The 18950-nt window shown below is 40.8% G+C and overlaps 1 protein-coding gene across 1 annotated transcript in view; it reads right to left on the bottom strand.

The window, feature by feature from the left end:
- Window positions 1-17381, bottom strand: part of PRNP (prion protein) — a 30955-nt gene extending 13574 nt beyond the window's left edge. Inside the window, exons 1-3 of the mRNA XM_034761797.1 lie at window positions 17238-17381; window positions 15152-15197; window positions 10933-11078 (exon numbers count right to left, since the gene is read on the bottom strand). The gene's annotated coding sequence lies outside the window, so the exon portion shown is untranslated. The remainder of the gene's footprint in view (window positions 1-10932; window positions 11079-15151; window positions 15198-17237) is intronic.
- Between the last annotated feature and the right edge of the window lie 1569 nt (window positions 17382-18950).

Raw genomic sequence — 18950 nt, forward strand, 5'->3', positions numbered from 1 at the left:
GTGGGGGGGGGGGGGGGGGGGGGGGGGGGGGGGTGGCGGGGGGTGTTACGGCGGGAGGTGCTCTTCTTTTTTGCCTGGGGCGGCAAAAAAGTTAGAGCCGGCCCTGACAGTAGCCGAGGATCTGGATCAATAGTTTTGCAATATTTTTAGGGATTTGATTCAAAAACTTTTAAGATTGGGGTGGAGAGTAATGGCGGGGGGAATATTAAGGGATTCTGTCACTTATTTTTAAGCTCAAAATTTGTTTGTAAACCCCAAAAAACAAACAAACAAAAACTTACCGCCACCAACCAAAAAAACCAACAACTGTGTGATGCTGGTGCATGGTTTTGAAAATGGAAAGGGATAGAAATAAAAGGAAACTGACGTGTATTTTTAATTGCCTAAGCAGAGTGGAGTGTAAATAATAAACAGCCTGAGAAAGTTGTCCTCTTCAAACAATGACTTATTTAAAAACAGCAAACTCTCGCACTATGGACGAGTGACAGAAATTCCATAGGCCTGGTCTACACTTAAAACCTACATTAGCATATCTATGTGTTAGTCAGGAGTGCGTGGGGGGGAAAAAACACATCCCAGTATAGGCACAGCTGTGCCGACAAAAGAGAGCATCTGTCACGAAAGCTCCAGTTGTTTGGGGAGATGACATTGGTACACTGACAGTACTCCTCTCCTGTTGGCGTATGCTGCATCTATGCTAGGCGGCTATGGTGACATAGCCTTTGTAATGTAGACGTAGCCATAGTTAAAGTTGCTACAGGGTTTCTTGTGTGTTTTGTTTTTGTTCTCTACTTCCACCCCCCAACGCCGGTTGCCTAATGACTCTTACCAGGCGGATATAAGGCAAAAGAGCCTAAAACGCAGGGTTGGGGACAGATAACCCTCCATTCATAGCAACAAAAGCTTCTGTTCTCACACAGTCATGCCCACTGATGGTGCAAGGGGGCACAACTCCATTAAACTAAATATCCTTAATAACATAGGAGTGAAATTCACCCCTGTGCAGAGAGCTGACGCAAAGCTTGTGGACCACTTACATATTGCCTAAACTCTGGTTTTGGGATATAAAGGGGACCTACATGGAGCAGAAGATGTCCATTGACCCTTTGCACCTCAGTGAATTTATTTCACCATCTCTCTCAAATCTTTGCACACAGTCCTACCAAGCTAACTCAGAATTCCCATCAGATAAAACCCAAATTTTTCTTTTTCCATTAGCCATTCTGAAAGATATTGCTCTATTCCACACATGCTGTTATCTTGAGAATCTCTTTATATTCTTCTTGTCTATCATTTAAATGGAAAAATACCCTCTGAGTGTGAATTATTAATAATATGTCAGAATAAAGTATCTTCAAAGTAGCTTACATGTTATATGGAATCTTCACAGAACTCCATTGAGAGAGAGGAAGAGAGAGAATCATCTAGGACACCATAAGAAGAAAGCCAAAATAACGTTTCAAATGCCTTTTACTTCAGCAATGTAAACACTTTAAACTGTTAGTTTCGCTCATAACTAAGCTGGTCAAATCATTTTGATTTTCCCATTTCATTCTGCTTTGACGTTTACAGTGTAACTTTTTAACATCATATTTAATATTGATATTGTTTTGATAAAATGAAACTTTTCCATGTTTCCAAATCAGATTTTTTTCAGAATTTCAATTTTTTGTGGAAAAAAAATTGGGTTTATGGTTCCAATTCAGAGTGAAAACAAATTCTGAAATATTGGAATTTTCTGCAGGATGGAAATTTCCTTTTTTCCAACCAGCTCTTCTCTTAATAGAAGTTCTCCCATGTCTTACAATAGATAAACATTAGTTTTGTAGGAAAACCCAAACAATGAACAATATAAAACGCAAAATGAGCCAACCAAAAAATAAAAACAAATATTTTGGGTCCATTTTGCAGCAAAACATGATTTTTATTATTATGCAAAGTAATATATGACTGAATCCATTTTTAAATCTCTTAGAAGTACAAGTGATATTTTTATGTGCACAAACCAAAACAAATCCTTTAATATTTATAGACTATAAATACATATATAAATAAATACTCTATAAATATTAGGGGATTTTAGTTTGTGCACATAAATATGTCACCTTTACTTCCACATGTATACAAACATGCATATATGTATCTCTCTAGAGTATATACTACAGCATTTATAGCGCTTATTTCACGTCAAAGGACTCCCAAACTATGTCACAAGCTTAACAAACTGCTCTGCATGAAAATACATAATATTTCACAAATCATACTTTGGTTTCCCTACATCTACGATTGAAAAACAACCACCGCTGTGGGTGAAATATGGGAACTGGTTATCAACATATGATATCAAGATGGATGTATCCTCCTGAAACCAGAGGCCCAGGGTTAACTAAAGCAGCAAATTGCTATTATTCAAGTGGGAATTTAGGCCAGATATTGTGGCTAACACCTCTACTATTACGGAAGCTATTAGTAACCACAATGGCTTGGACTTTGATTTTTATGTCTCATCCACAAGACTGCGCATTTCACTGATCTTTGAAATCCAAAAGCAGAGGAAACTGAATTAGATTGGAGACAGTCTGAGATGGAATTTTGACACATTTACTGAGTCCAATCACCTTTAGTCAGCAAGGGCCTGATCCAGTGCCTACTGAAGCGCATGGGAATCTTGCAATTAACTTCTGGATGGAGGATCAGGGCCCAAATACTCAAAATGTAGACATAGGAAGATCTTGGTATCTCATCCCAGTCTCTTTCTTCTAGCCAACTGTGTTTAAAAACTGAGACTTCAAACTACGGATTGGCAACATTTTTCAGACAAATACCTTATTTGCCAAAAAATGCAGTGTCTGTCCACCCAAAATTATTCGCGAATGTGACCCAAATTGTTGCAGTTGTAGAACATTTGTGTGTGTGTGTCCATTCAGCCCACTTTATAACCTTTAGCCCAGTGGTTTAGAGCATTTTCCTGGGATGTGGAAGTGCAGAAGCTGTTCCATTTTTATAAATACTTAAGTATTCACTAGGCCAAAGAGAGATTGACTCTATAGTCACTCACCTGGGAGGATAGGGGTTTGAACCCACATCTATCTCCCAGGTGATACATTTCGGATTTACTGATCAATTCCAAACAATTTTTGGAACAGAATGAAACCTTTTTTGTTTCTGGACTTCCTTTTTTCTGATTTGCTTGGCTGAACTGGAAGATCAGTTATTTGCCCGCCTTGATTTCTAACTGATCAGTCTCAAGCCCAGGAAATTGATTTTAACTTCAGAGGGCTTTGCATCAGGCCCGTGTGAAAATGGTATCTTTCTGCTCAACAGAGCTGATCTGTGCAGATCTTATAATGATCTATTTTATTAACAAAACCAAAATTTTGCAGTACTGCCAAGCCTAACCATTCAAAAATCATGAGTCAAAATCACATTTAAAAAAACCCAACAGCTTTGAGTACTGCTTCACTTTCTGGTTCCTGAGCTGTTAGGGTACGCTCAGATCATTTCCAAGATTTTCTGTGCAAATATGTGGGTTAGTAATAGTAGTAACTGTTATCTCATCTCCCTGACATCGCATGTGAGCAAAGTTCTATTCTACATAATCTAAGATAGCATGAAGCGAAGAATAAAAGCAGAACTACCACCACAATAAGTTTGTTTCTGTGAGGGCAGAGGCACATGTGACCAAATTGCAAATACCCGTCGCATCATTGAAAAATGCAGTAAGTACAGTCACCCATTGACCATGCTTCATTGACTACTCAGAAGCATTTGATACTGTCTTTGGAGGATGCTGACAGACATAGGGATTCCAAAGCATGTCACTGAAGTCATTGAAAGTCTTCACCACCACCAACAGGCCCTGGTGCAAACAACAGAAGATGACACTGAGAAGTTTTCAACTGGGAAGGGTGTGAGATAAAGGTGTATTTTGTCTGCAGGCCTTGTTAATATGTATGAAGACTGTATTATGAGACAAGCCTGGGAAGGTTTTGACAAAGTTCCCTTGGTAGTGTGCTGTATATTTATACCTGCCTACTGTATTTTTCCACTCCATGCATCTGATGAAGTGGGTTATAGCCCACGAAAGCTTATGCCCAAATAAATTTGTTAGTCTCTAAAGTGCCACAAGGACTCCTCATTGTTTTTGCTGATACAGACTAACACGGCTACCCCTCTGAAACCTGTTCCCTTGGTAACTTATTCCAGTATTTAGGAAAAAATGTCTAGCTATAAGAATATCTAAATATTTAAACAGGGAAGCTGAGATGAGATTTTCATGTAATCACTTGACCCCAGGAGCTTGGCCATTAGAAAAACATTAAAAATCACATGACTCATGATAAAATCACGAGAGTTGGCAACACAGATTTTTATTCCTGTTCTTTACTTCTATTATCCCTTCTGATAAACACAGGTGGTTTCTACTCTGCTCCACACATCAACCGAATAATTAACTCCATCCTGATTGTGGAATCTTTTGTTATTTTTGGCGATGGTCAAGCCAGAAGGAACTCAGCGTGACTTCTAGTTTCAGAATGAGTTTGTGGCACCAGCAACTGCGGGGGAGGAAACCACTTGTAAACTGAGGAAATGTGATCAGAAGAAAGTGAAAGCCCATATGAAAGGCCACAATTTTTAGTGTCACTTTTTGGAGTCACTTTCTGTATCATAATCAGTGGAACTGGAGTCAGAGGGCCCATGTTTTCTGGAGGGACTGTTATTGATGGGACACCAGGGGAACAGGGAATGTGGGGTACCAGGGAGTTAGGCTGAAAGCAACTCAGCCATGTGGACAGTGCTGTCCACATGGTTTAATAAAGTTTCACTTGTTCAATTTAACCTGTGTTCAGCTACACATTTTGCAAATGAAACAAGCATAACTGCACATCCTGGTGTAATCAACTCTCACTTATGTCCAATTCTGAGGGTATAAGTGGGGATTAAATTGATGTATAGGCCCTTGCTGTCCTTTTGCATAAGGGTGACTTTCACCCTTTATGACTAGGAAGCAAAATAAATAGGTTTGACTCTGGGGTAGTCTGAGTGTGTGTGTGTGAGAGAGAGAGAGAGAGAGAGAGATCACAGCATATAAGAGGATTTCGGTTGTACCGTACCACGTATATGTTTATCCTTCTGACAAGATAAAGTTCAACAGGATAAATGCTGCCTGCCATGAAAATGGGATGCACTTTGCATTGCTTGAATTTGAATATACAGTATTGAAGTCAATATTTATTTCCGGAGTAGAAAGCAATTTTAAGGGTTGAGTGTGATTAAGGTCAACAAGTGAAGGCATGTTGGACTGGATGGTTGTTTCCTATGCTAAGAGGCCAAATTCATCCTTGGTGCAAATGTGCTGCAGTCACATGATCCCACATGTCTTGTTTTCCAGTATTTTTCAATAGATTTTGTGAGGGTTTTTTTGGAGGGGTACCTTCAGCGGAAATATGTCATCAGTTGTACTTCACAGAGATGTTTAGAATTAATTTTAATGGGCCAGATCCTCAATGCATATAAATCAGTGTTATTCCATTGGCTTCAGCTGAGGTTCTGGCCTATCATGTTTGTAAAACACTTGGGAGATGGGAAAACCTTCTTAGAACCCCAATCCTAAACTCACTGAAGTCGATGGGAATTTTTCTATTGATTTTTCAAGGTCTGTAGACTAGATCCTAAAATTCTAATAATTGTAAAGTGCTTTGATCGATGGTGCTATAATTTTATAAATGCAAATTATTAATTGTTCTAATTATTAGCTCCAAACTATAGCAATAAAATGTTGTTGAGAAACACCAATTAAATGAAAAACATTGCTTTTTCTTTCACTATATTTAAACAGCTTGTATTTTTATCATAGAAGTTAAGCCTCTGTGTTCAATGCAGGTTTGCACCCTGAAATGTATTTTTTTCATTGTTTTGAACAGTCCAATTTCAAACGTCTCTTGGGATGGAACTTGTAACCAGAGGCTATTTTACAGTCTTACAGATCTCTCCATTAGGAAACTGTTCCTGATACTCAACTTAATCTCAGCTCTGACAGTGGCTACTTCTGTGGCCTTTGTCAAATCACTTAACCTCCCTGCTTCTGTTTCCCCATCAGTAAAATGGAATTCTAGAAATGTAGGGCTGGAAGGGACCTCAATAGGTCATCTAGTTCAGTCCTTTGCACTTAGGCAGTAACAAGTATTATCTAGATCATCCCTGACAGGTGTTTGTCTAATCTGTTCTTAAAAACCTCCAGTGACAGAGATTCCACGACCTTCCTTGGTAATTTGTTACACTGCTTAACAACCTTTACAGTTAAGAAGTTTTTCCTAACATCTAACCTAAATCTCCTTTGCTGCAATTTAAGACTATTACGTCTTGTCCTGTTCTCAGTGGTTAAGGAAAACAATTTATTATTCGTCCTCTTTACAACAATCTTTTATGTACTCAAATACTGTTATCAGGTCCTGCCTCAGTTATCTCTTCTCCAGACTACACAAACCCAATGTTTTCAATTTTTCCTCGTAAGTCATTGTTTGCTAGATCTTTTAATCATTTTTGTTGCTCTCCTCTGGAATTTTCTCCCATTTGTTCACATCTTTTCTGAAGTGTGGTGCCCAGAACTGGACACAATACTCCAGTTGAGGCCTTATCAGTGCTGAGAAGAGTGGAAGAATTATTTCTCATGTATCACTTACAACACTCCTGCTAATACATCCCAGCATGATGGTGGGGTTTTTTTTGTTTTTTTTTTTGGCAACAGTTTAAAATTGTTGACTCGTATCTAGTTTGTGATCCACTATAACCCCCAGAACCTTTTCTGCACTACTTCTTCCTAAGCAGTCATTTCCATTTTGATTATTCCTTCCTAAGTATAATTATTTGCCTTTGTCCTTATTGCATTTCATCCTATTTATTTCAGACCATTTCTCCAATTTCTCAAGATCATTTTGAATTCTAATCCTGTCCTCCCAGCTTGGTATTGTCTGCAAACTTTATAAGTGTACTGTCTTTGCCATTATCCAAATAATTTATGAAGATATTGAAAAGAACCAGACCCAGGACAGATCCCTTCGGGACTCCACTTGATATGCCCTTCCCAACTTGATTGTGAACCATTGGTAACTACACTCTGAGTATGTTTTTCCAACCAATTGTGCACCCACCTTGCAGTAAGCTCACCTAAGCCATATTTCCCTGATTTGTTTGTGAGATGGTCATGTGAGACAATATCAAAAACCTTACTGAAGTTGAGATAAATCACATCTACTGCTTGCCCCTCTATGCATAAGGCTTGTTATCCTGCCAGAGAAGGATATTAGGTTGGTTTATCATGATTTGTTCTTGACAATTCCATGTTGACTGTTACTTATTAGCTCATTATCTTCTAAGTGCTTACAAATTGATTGACTATTTACTCCATTATCTTTCCTGGTACTGAAGTTAAACTGATTGGTATATAATTCCCCGGATTGTCCTTATTCCCCTTTTTTATATTAGGTACTTTATTTGCCCTTTTCCAGTCCTCCGGGGTCTCTCCCATCCTCCATGATTCCACAAAGATAATTGGTAATGGCTCAGATATCTCTTCAGCCTGTTCCTTAAGTATATTAGTATGTATTTCAACAGGCCTTGCTGACTTGAAGACGCCCTTATAAATTAAAAATATATTTTTTATATTTAGCACTATTATAAATGCTGGAGGCAAAATGGGGTTTGGGTCAGCTGAAGGATGACAGCTCGCGACCCCCCACATACTAACCTCATGACCCCCTGAAGGGTCATGACCCCCAGCTTGAGAACCCCTGATTTATACTGATGTTCACGGTTAGTCATCCGATCACCGATAACTATTTTTATGAAAACTGAAACAAAAAAAGCATTTAACTCTTTGCCCATTGCTGCATTTTCTGTTGTTGTTTTTCCTTCCTCATTGAGTAATGGGCCTATGCTGTCCTTGGTCTTCCTCTTGTTTCAAATATATGTATTGGAATGCTATCTTGTTATCATTTATCTCCCTAGCTAGTTTAATCTCATTTTGTGCCTTTCTAATTCTGTCCCTACATGCTTGTGTTGTTTTTTTATATTCATCCTTTGTCATTTGACCTTTCACACAACTCTTTTTTGAGTTTTAGTTGATTGAAGATGTCCTGATTAAGCCACGGTGGTCTCTTATGAAAGATAAGAAGTGTAGTATGCATTGGAATAGCTTGCTCTTGTACCCTTAATAATCTCTCTCTCAAAAAATACCAGCTGTACTGAACATTTTTTTCCTCTTAGACTTGCTTCCCATGGGATCTTAGCTATCAATTCTCTGAGTTTGCTACAGTCTGCCTTCTTGAAGTTCATTGTTTTTATTCTGCTGTTTTCCCTCCCACCATTCCTTAGAATCATGGACTTGTCATTTCATGATCACTTTCACCTAAGCTGCCTTCCATCTTCAAATTCTTGATCAGTCCCTCCCTATTTGTCAGAATCAAATCTAGAACAGCCTTCCCCCCAAGGCGCTTTCTCCACCTTCTGTAATAAAAAGGTGTCTCCAATACATTCCAAGAACTTGTTGGATAATCTGTGCCCTGCTGTGTTATTTTCCCATCAGATGTCTGGGTAGTTGAAGTCCGCCATCACCACCAAGTCCAGTGCTGTGAATGATTTTGTTAGCTATTGGGGGGGGAGGGAAGCCTCATCTACCTCTTCTTCCTGGTTAGATAGACTATAATAGAGCCCCTACCATGACCCTTGTTTTTTACCCTTTTATTCTTACTCCGAGGCTTTCAACAGATCTGTCTCTCACTTCTATCTCAACCTCAGTGCAGGTGTATACATCTTTGATACACAAAGCAACTACTCCCTTTTTTCCTCTGCCTGGCCTTCTATACCATTATTCTAGTCACGTGAATGATCCCATCTGGTCTGCTGATTGTGTAATAATTGTGATTATTCAGTTGTATTTCTATTTCTTCCTGGTTATTCCCCTTACTTCCTGCCCTAGTATACAGATATCTAGATCTTTGTAGATTGTCCCTCTGTATTCCTTCTTGTCTTTCCTTTGTCCCTGCTGTGATTGTCCATGTTTCCCCCAGATTCCAACCGTCCACGTAGGTCTCTGTTTTGGACTGAACTGTGGGCTTTTTATGTCTTGCCCCCATCTAACCTAGTTTAAAGCCCAGCTCGCTAGGTTAGCCAGTCTGTATCTGAAGATACCATTCCCCTTCTTTGCTAGGTGAACCCTGACTCCGTTCTGCAGTCCTTGGAACAGCATCCCATGATCAAGGAAGCCAAAGCCCTCCTAGCAACACCATCTGCTCTGCCATGCATTCATCTGCAGGATGTGTCGGTCTCTGCCTGGGCCCCTACCCTTGACCAGAAGGACAGATGAGAACACCATCTGTGCCCCCAACTCCTTCACCCTCCCTCCCAGAGCCCTATAGTCACTTCTGATCTGCTCAGGGTCATACCCTGCAGAGTTTCATTAGTGTCCCCATGGGGTAGTAGCCAGAGGGTCAGCAATCATTCTGTAATGTCTCAGATATGGGCCCCTGATAGGCACTACACCTCCTGGGATGCCAGGTCATCCTGGTACATGGATGCTTCCTTCTCCCTTAGAAGGGAGTCACTGACCACCACCATTTCCTCTAGGGAGTGGTGGCCAGGGCGCCCCCCCATCCCCAGCCTTGGATGTACATGGTTTCTCCTCCTCCACCTTTGCGGGGAGATTCCTCATCCCTCATTGCCAGGGCAGCATTCCAGTTTTTTTTTTTTTTTTAATCTCTATGGACTATATGAATGAGTAATACTTACTGCTCACTAACCTGCCTCCCACAGTGTTTTGAGGATTTGTTCGTACAGTGCTCTGAACATGAAAAACGCTATAAGCACTGAGTAGTCTTTTTTTTTTTCCCCCTTGAAGTTACCAAAACAAAGCCAGAAAAAGTGATAGCTACAAAATGCATTAGATAAGAATGAAATCCATTAATGCTCCAGGAAGTACAAGTCCATAAACAATACAAAAACAAAAAACAAAAACCAAACAAACATTAACAGGCTGTTTGCCCTGAAGCAAAGCTAAAAAATATTGGCTGTCCCCTGTAGTTGTGATAGCTAAACAGGATGGAACATGGTTGTGTGTGGATTGATCCTTTCCATCATTCAGTGGTTTTATTTTAACTGGAATCGGTGGCAGATGAATGAGGTCTCTGGCTCTTTTGGTACTGCAGGTACAGTAGAAAAGGAAAGCACTGAATGGAAGTAGTTGGAGGCCTAATCATTTTTTTTTTTTTTTGTAAATTTACCTTTTAATTCATTGATTTAAGTTCTTGCTCATGTAGATCCCTAAGGGACGGGCTTGCAACCTTTCCATTGTTAACTTACTTTGGATTGTTTTGGGGCAGCTGGGAAGGAATTAAGAACACATTCAGCGTGAGAATTGTTATTCTTACAGTGTGAGGAAAAGCTCATTACTTGGCAAGTTGTGCTGGGTTGCTGTCTAGTGGTTCAGCGTAGGCTGAATCCGTACCCTGTTCTCATCAAAGCACACAGACTCGGAGTTAGAAGCTAAGTTCACCCCTTTAATAATAACAACACCTAGTTTTTTTTTTTTAATTGTGCTTTTTATTCAGAGATCTCAAAGATCACTTTACAAAGGAGGTCAGTATTATTATTACAGGTGGAAAAACTAAGGCATGGGGGAGAAGGGGCTTGCCCAAGCCAAAGTGACTTTGAACTTTGGCTTTATTTGTTATGTAGGTGTGGGGAAGGCAACCACACAACCCGACCCGTAGGCCCCATCCTTTCCTGTGTTGTAAATTTCTGCAAAGTGACCTTTCTGTGGGATTGCAGAAAGTCAAATTTGGAGTCACTCACTCCAAAAGGTTCCTGGCAGTTGCAGATCGATAGTGCTCTGATGGAATATGGCCTTATAAATACACAAATAATAATTTCACCTACCTGTAGGGTGAAACACAACAGCTGACTAATAGTGCTTAAGAAGGCAGTGTTGTCTAGTGGATAGAACACTGGACTGGGATGGGGAGACCGAGATTCTAGTCCTGCCTCTGCCATTGGCCTTTGTCAAGTCCCTTCAGTTTCCCGATCTGTAAAATGGGGATAATGATACTTAATTCCTTTGTAAAGCACTTTGAAGAGTGCTATATAGTGGTAGTTATTTTAATAATAATAATAAACAATGATATGTAACATCTATTGAATCACCAATGCCATACCCTAGGTCAGGGGTTGGCTACGTTTGGCACGCGGCTCGCCAGGGTAAGCACCCTGGCGGGCCGGGCCAGTTTATTTACCTGCTGACGCGGCAGGTTTGGCCGATCGCGGCCCCCACTAGCCGTGGTTCGCCGTCCTGGGGGCAGCGAGAAGCCACGGCCAGCACATCGCTCGCCCGCGCTGCTTCCCGCCGCCCCCATTGGCCCGGGACGGCGAACCGCGGCCAGTGGGGGCCGCGATCGGCCAAACCTGCCGCGTCAGCAGGTAAATAAACTGGCCCGGCCCGCCAGGGTGCTTACCTTGGCAAGCCGCGTGTCAAACGTTGCCGACCCCTGCCTTAGGTTTTCCTTGACGATCTCCCGTCTGAACATTTTCCAGATTCAGCCTTGCTGGGAGTGGGCAATAAGCCACCTTGAGAGGGAGTACAGATATCTAATTCTGAATTATTACAGGGCTGGGTTGGAGGAAAACAATTCTGGGTACCTGCTCACTGTTGGATTTTAAATGGCATATCTATCTGGTAGCAAAAATCAGTGTCTTCCTTTTTAGGACAGCTATAAAACAGGATTTCTATTTCCTAGAAACTGAGTCATAGTTTAATTAAAAGAGCCTATGTCAAATTAGTTTTTGTGATATTTTCTTCCTTGCTCTTCATCATAAAGCCTTGGGAAGATAACGCTTTGCACATTAACGCATTTCCCCTTCATTCAAACCTTTCCAAGTATTCTAAGCCTGGCAGCCCCTGTGGCTATTACACTCTTAATTATACACATGGCTAAAATGAAGCACTGAGAGATTCTCATGACCTGACCTCCTTCCCTGCCCCCCACCTTTTTAATTAATAGATTCCACAGTTTAAGGCCAGAAGGAATCATCATATCATCTAGCCCAGTAGTTCTCAACCTTTCCAGACAACTGTATCCCTTTCAGGAGTCCGATTTGACTTGTGTACCCCCAAATTTCACCTTACTTAAAAACAACTTGCTTACCAAATCAGACATAAAAATACAGAAGTGTCCCAGTGCGCTATTGCTGAAAACTGGCGGACTCTCTCTCATTTTTACCTTCTAATGATAAAATAAATCCATTGCACTATAAATATTGTATTTACAGTTCAGTGTGATACTTGAGAGCCTGTCTTTCACTTGTGAGCCTTGTCTGAAGCCTGAGCCCCAGGCAGTGGGGCTAAAGAATATAACCTAACTTTGTGGAGTTCCCTATGGTGTGAAACCCCAGGCATTTTCCCTGCTTGCCACCCTCTACTGTCGACCTTGCACTTGCAACCCCCCAAAGCTGTCCCATGACTCCCCCAGGGGCTACAACCCACTGATCTAGATGAGTTGAGTATCCCCTGGAAGCAGGGCCGGCTCCAGGCACCAGCCCACAAGCACGTGCTTGGGGTGGCACCTTGGGGCAGGGCGGCGCTCGGGTTTTTATTTATTTATTTATTTTGGTTCGTAGGAGCAGCGCTGGAGGGTTTTTTTTTGTTTCCGCAGCGCTGGGGAGTTGGGGCTTCGGGCAGCGCGGCGCTCGGATGGGGGGGTGAGGGTTGGGGCAGCGCGGCGCTCGGGGGGGGGGGGGCGGTGGGGCGGCGCTCTTCTTTTTTGCCTGAGGTGGTAAAAAAGTTAGAGCCGGCCCTGCTTGGAAGACCTCTGTACCCTTGGTTGACACGTACCCTTGGTTGAGAATCACCGGTCTAGTCTGACCTTCTGTATATCACAGGCCATTAAATTTCACTCTGCAACCTCCTTATTGAGCCCAATAACTTGTTTGGCTAATGCATATCTTCCATAAGGAAAGTTGAACGTGGAGTCCCAGCTGATCCCTGTGCAGAGCTTTCTTCACACCTAGGGAGAAAAACCACTCCTGCGCACAGGGCCTTTTACAGTATGGCCAATCCAAAATGCTCAACAACCCAGAGTGAGGTCTGAAAAGAATCCTGAAATTAGCTTTAAAATCATGAGATTTTAAATGTTGCATTCTCTTTGTTTGCCTTCTGTTTTTTGAGATGGTGGGGTGTACTTGGCTCATGTCTTCAAGATTTTCTCTGCAACTACCAAAGGACCCACTTTAATAATAAAAAAAAAGAAAAGAAAAAGAAGAGAGTGCTGAGGTTCTCCTCACAGGAACTGGGGTTTTAAGTAAAACATCAAATATTGTTAGACTTTTGGTAGAAATCATGAGTTGGTAACACTGCTGTTTTGGCAATTTGCACAGACTTTCTGCAGTCCTGTGCCAGAATGATTCCCCCCACCCCCTGCAATTCTTGAGGATTCCATATTACTCAAAAGCAGGATTTGTAGTGCTGCAGAAAACAAAACAGCTCAGTGGAGAGATGTCAGAGTTTGTGAATGCAGAGGGTCATCTGCATGAAGCTTGGTGATTGCCAGGATAACAGAGAAACCATGACTCCTACTCCCGTGTGCTAGCTACCCCTCCCTAACCAGGATCTGTTTGTCTTTTTCCAGATTGTTTCTCTTCATTGCAAATGGGCATTGACCTGTTATTGAGGGCTTGCTTGGTAGTACCTGTCTCGGTAATTTTAAGGACAAAATATATGAATTTGGAGTGACTAATTTTGAACCATCACCCCATCTCCTAAATGCCTCCTTATTTTAACACATGTGGAGCAGATTCTTCCCTCAGTTACAGCTGTGAAGCTCTGTGTTGCCAACTCTTGTGACTTGTCTCATGATATTCGGCATTTTTCTTAAAGTTCAAGCTCCTGGAGTCATGTGATTATGTGAGAATCTCTGCTTTCAAAATTTGGGGCAAAGATTGGGGATTGGTCCTGCTTTGAGCAATGAGTTGGACTAGATGACCTCCTGAGGTCCCTTCCAACCCTGATATTCTATGATTCATTTAAAAAAAAGATTAACCATGAGAGCTAAAAAAGGGTATGGTGGAAAGCTTGAAAATGTGAACCATAAAGGCTCAAAACCCAGAAGGCAAATAAAGCAAGAACTACTAGGAGCTAGTAAACCTACCCCTATGGATGGATGGATGGATAGAAAGATAAATAAAATGATAGCAAGCTGAGTGTGTACTCTGTGGAGCCTATTCATTGGTGACCAGTTTTATTATCACATTGAAAAATGCACATGCTTTATCCAGGTTTTATCGTATAAAGAAACAAAGAAAATCCCATTTCTGTTGACTGCTATATGTTGTGTCTGAATGCTTTGGGCACAGAGAACTGATTTTGGTCACCCAGGCTCCAAAAGAGTTAAATGCTCCAGTGGCCATCTGGAGTGGTTGAATTTTCCAGACGGCAGCTGTTCCCGTAACACTAAAGTAAACCCTTTCATAATTGCAGCTGGAAACAAAATAAAAATCCCCCTCCTTCACCTACGTAAACAAATATTTTAAATAAGATTTAGTTAAAAAATGGAACCAGAAGTTCAATACTGTGGATGATTAGATTTTTTTCCCTATGATGCTTTACCTCTTGTGTCCCTGGGCAACGTGAACATGTATAAAATGCCACCAGATTAATGGCAGCAGCTTGCACCCAGCTTCACAGGCATAGATGATGACACAGGTGCAAGGCAGTGGAGAAATTGGACTCAGATTGATTCACTGATGCTTGGTTGCTGAGGGAGTTGCGTAAGCCAAACATAAAAGAGATGCTCTAGTTCTAACACGAATTAATTCAAAAAGTCCTATGGCCTGTGTTATACAAGAGGTCAGACTTGATGATCACAATGATCCCTGCTGGTTTTATCATCTATTAATCTATAATCTACATTAAACTAACTGTGAAATGAATTCAGAAGCGAAATAGAGTATGACCCAAATACTGAGGTCATTTCTTTCTAACTGCTTAAATTGCCACTGAAATCCCATAGTTTTTATTCCAGCTCCTATATAGACATTCACACTGCATGCATCAGCATATGGTAAAGCACATGAGTAAATGCCATTGGCTTGTGTAGCATGTACATACTCAGAGGAGAAGGAAAATGAGAGCAGGCTTCCAGGAACCTCTGTGGCTGTAAACAAAAGGGAAAAGAAATGTTAGGAAAATTATGAGGGGCCGATCCAGCAAAATCTATTGGTTATCTTTTGGACCTGGCCATTGATTCTAAGAAGATCCATTTGGCCATTAGCGCACATAGATTACTCCTGTCCAAATAACCAAATACTATACTAATGTCCATTTATATCAAGTAAGTTACATGTAGAAACTTAAGGCCTGATTTCTCATTTACACTAAAGCCCCTTTGCCAAAGCAGTGAAAAAGGAACCTTACTAAAAATGAAAATTGGGGGTCAAGGGTTCAGTCCCATAGACTCAATGGGAGACTTGCTGGAGAAGAACTGCAGAATTGGAGATGTTCTCCAAGGCGGCTGGCTGTGAGTTTTCAACTAGCTGAGATTTTTGATTGTTTGTGCCTGTCATATAAAAAAAACTTTACCATTTGTTGACAAGGTCTAAATCATTCTATAGGTTTCTTAAACTGTCCTATAAATTCCACACCAGAGGCCTAATTCTCTGTTAAATTCGAGTTTTAAACCGAGCTCCTTGAAGGGCTTCTCCTCTTCTGTAAAATGCTGGAGGACTTTTTAACAAAGAATCAGGGTGATGAAGATCTGATCTTGTTGATATAAGAATAGCACGGAAACAGCACAAGAGAATGCTCATGCAATTAGTCTGAATGGTTGGGTAAATGCTTATAGTTGACTATTCTCGTGTTTTAATGCAAAGCAGGAGCTTATGAAATCCACAGGTCACGGGGAAGTTCGCCAAAGCTCTCCAAGGTGCTGATAGACGCAAACAGTGCATTTTATTAGGTAACTGATAGTCCAAAATATATAGAGGAGTGACGAGGGGAAGGGGAGGGCAGGGAAAGTCCTTGCTGGGAAGTCATTCAACTTTTACAGGCACAGAACAGTTTGTTCTAGCTAGGAACATTTCCCAACAAACACATGACTGTTGCAAAGCCAAGTCCTTGGCATTCCATTTGATCAAAAAGAAAATGCAATTAGCCTGTGATTCCTCAAGCAAACTACATCTAATAGCACCAGCCATTGGTGATGCTGATAATTAATATTTTAGAGTTCATGATCTCTGCTGAGCATGCTGTCTAAGTAGGGGATTTTCCTTGCTTCCTGAATATTTTTGAAGGATTTCCAAATCCATTTGGTTAGTCCGTAAGTGGTAATATCTCTAGCAAATAAATATCTGGGCCAGGTTAATCAATATAAATCAGTACCTCTAAAGATGAATCCTGTCAGCAAATTGCTGCAAATTGAGATCCCATTTCTCCACCCACAAACTCATGGGCTGGTTGATGTAATCCACTGCATGCACACACAGGGCCATATTCCTAGCTGGTGTAAATGGGTGTTGCTCCATTGGCTCCAACACAGCTATGCTGACTTACAGTAGCAGAAGAACTGGCCTATTTTCTTTTACAGTACACTACAGTCTCCAGCCCAAACAGCTCTGAAGGCAAACATGACTTGCTGACTTACTGTGTGGCCATGTGCAAGTCACTTAACCCTGTTTGTGCCTCAGTTTCCCCATTTTTGGAATGGCCATAATTACTCCTCTCTGGCATTGTGAGGCCAAATTAATTATTGAAAGGCACTCTGAAACCTTTGGATAGAATGCACTATACACATGCAAAGTATTATCTCCCATAATTGTGCTTCAGAGAGAAAGACAAGTGTCTTTTTTGTTTTGTGTTTGTACAGTGCCTAGCATAATGTGACTGTGCTTCTAGATGCTACAGTAATACAAATAATTTATAGTAATAATAAAGTATACAAAGAACTAGAGCACCCAAACTGCACCTACCTATTTAAGGAATATTTAATCAACAACTTACCTATTGTATAGGTAGGCATCTTATTCACTGAATCTCTGTGGATCATTTACACGTCTTCTGTGTTTATTATTGGAATACGATCACTTTAAAAGTTATAACTGTTTCTCTAGCTGCTATAATCTGATAACTGTTGTAGGTAATTTAGTACTACCCATGTGCTAAGTACTATTCCAGGCAGAGAAATAAATAAGCTACTTACAGGCAGAGCTGTGGTCCTGTATCTAGGTTGATTTCTTGATGATGCAACAAATTTTCTGGGGATAGTTGTTTAAATCTGCAAGGAATAAATCTCTCATAGGAACTGCTTTTAAACAACTCTCTTTGCTCACGGCAGCACAGTGAACTCATGATTAAGTCCCGTTGGCATTCTAACAACCAGCTGCCAGGTTTGAGTTGTGTGCAGCTTTAGAAACAGGAATAAAGATACTGCTTTAAAAAAACAAAAACCAAAGAACAACAAACAGTACTGGTCCAGTTACGTCTCCACAGGCCCATACAACACATAATGTTTCTAAAGCATTTGTCTATGCAAAAACAGAGTTGGTGGGCATGCTTCTGAAGGAGACAGGTAATTATTTTATGTAACTTAGTACAGTTCTTAGCCTGCATCCATTCTGCTGGGGGCGGTTTACTTGTAATAACTCTTATTTTAAAAACACTAGGCAGTTTGATACATTTTTCTGAAGGTTTCCAGGGTCTTAGCTTAGGGCTTGTCTATATGGGGAATCTATTCTAGAATCAGGTAGGGTGTATGCGAACTTAAAGTACAATAACTGTTTCAGAATAACTCCACTTGTGGGCATTCTTATTCTGCATAGGTATTCCAGTCAATTTTCTCCATATAGATAAATCCTTAATTTAGTTGTCGGACTGGGTGTTTCAATGCTCAAATGCATTTTTCTCGATCCCATTGTTACAAATAAATGATATTTGGACAGACAAGTCAACCAGTGGTGGCTAGGTTATGTGGTGGTCAAGGATAGCTGGATCTTTCTTTATTTAAAGATGAAAACAGTAGAGTCTAACTGGGTGAGTAAATCATACCCATGTGAGTAAGGAACTTGCAATCTGTCTCTGTGTCTCAGCAAAATATTCCGCGTAAAACCAATCTGGAGCACAAAGCGTTCAAGCTTTTGGAATGTCTTGCCGTGTTGGCCTCTGCATGTGAACAATTGACTACTGTGTCCTGAAGAATAAGTAAGCAGCAGAGAAGTAATAATTGGAGGAAGGGACAGACAATTTGTGTATTTTTTAGAAAGACAAAAGCAGCATAGAATTTGAAGGCTCTTTGAAGGCAGCATAGAATCTGAGCACTCTGGTTAATATTGTCCTGGTGACATGGTAACGTAGTGACACTGGGTTACTACTGTGACAAATCCCTGAGACTTCCCTTAAACTGACACATGGTACTTCTCAGAGAACTGGCAGTCAACAGACCTGCTGTTGGCTGGAGTCCCTCTTAGGAAAGGTTAAATGTACTTTACTGCATATGGGTATCATGTGTCCAGGGTAGAATCTGTAGTATGTTAACTGTCAAGAGATTCCCATCCCATTTATTTTTAACCTGCATGTCTGGATATAATCCAAAAGAGCTACTTGTGATGGTTTATATTATATTGTACTGCTGCACTTAGGATGTATTTTCAGTTTTGTCAAGGGCATCTTGAGAGTATGGATAAATGCCCTTAATTAACATTTTTATAAATCTGCATAAATAAAAATGTCTACATTCACAGCATACACACAGAAGATAAATATAAACACAAAACACTCTTTCTGGAAGGTTACAATGTAACATGGCTTTATTTCTTAGAATCCAGAACCCTTACAAGTTACAACCAAAAAAACCTGAGAGAGACAAAGCAGGCTGCTCCCTACGGCAGAGAAGTATGACTCCCCCTGTCTTGCTTTA

Source organism: Trachemys scripta, chromosome 2, assembly GCF_013100865.1.
Source record: "Trachemys scripta elegans isolate TJP31775 chromosome 2, CAS_Tse_1.0, whole genome shotgun sequence".
Classification (NCBI taxonomy): Eukaryota; Metazoa; Chordata; order Testudines; family Emydidae; genus Trachemys; species Trachemys scripta.